This window comes from Alligator sinensis, unplaced genomic scaffold, assembly GCF_000455745.1.
Source record: "Alligator sinensis unplaced genomic scaffold, ASM45574v1 scaffold48_1, whole genome shotgun sequence".
NCBI lineage: Eukaryota > Metazoa > Chordata > Crocodylia > Alligatoridae > Alligator > Alligator sinensis.
Window position 1 is genome coordinate 409660 of NW_005842541.1, and position 910 is coordinate 410569.

Genomic DNA, 910 nt, shown 5'->3' on the forward strand with positions numbered 1-910 from the left:
CCCATGATCTTCCAGTGCAGTGCTGTGGCTAAGAGTCATAATAGGTACAGATTGTATACACGGTATATATTCCCTGCTTGGATATATAAACAGGGGAAGACTGAGTAGGGGTAGAAGGAGTTTTTTAAACTTGTGAAGCATCTGATCAAATGAGCTCTTGTTCTTGCTTAGGAAAGAGCATCTCTGATTCAGTTAGCATATAAGGTGCATCCCTACCTTTCCTTCTGCCTGACTTCAGACAAACATGGCTAGCTACCTCTCTATTTGTGGAGGTAGCACTGGGGAGACTGACTGGAACACAGTTCTGGCACTTGCTCTTTTTAAAAGATGCTAAAAAAAATAGAGAGGGTTCAAGAAAAGCCACTTGAGCAATTTGGGAATGCAAAAGCGTGCCTTGCAGTGAGACTGGAGGTGCCCCATCTATTTAACTTATCAAACAGAAGGTGAAAAGGTTGTTTGAGTAGAATTGCTAAGCACCTGCACAAGGAGAAGGTATTTAATCTTTGGGTGCCCTTGAATTTAGCAGAGCAGTTTCTAACAAGATGCAATATCTGAAAGTTGATGTGAGAGAAATTGAAATTACAAATAAAAGACAACTGTATAACACTGAGAGTAATTAACTACTGGAACAAATTATCAAGGGAAGTGGTAAATTAGTCATCACTGGTTGATTTGAAATGGAAGTAGGATGCCTTCCTAAAAATACTGCTTTAGTTGATACCCAAGTTCTTGGGCCTGCTAGTGTGCTGCTTGCTGTGGGGCTCACTAGATAGCATTCTGTGCTCTGTGTGGTCAGACTAGAGGATCAAAACAGTCCTTTCTGGGCCTTAAAAGCTCTGCCATTTGAGTGGGTGGAAGTGAAAGTTCTATAGGGGCTGGAGCCTTCTAAGGGTGCCATGGGGAAGAGATG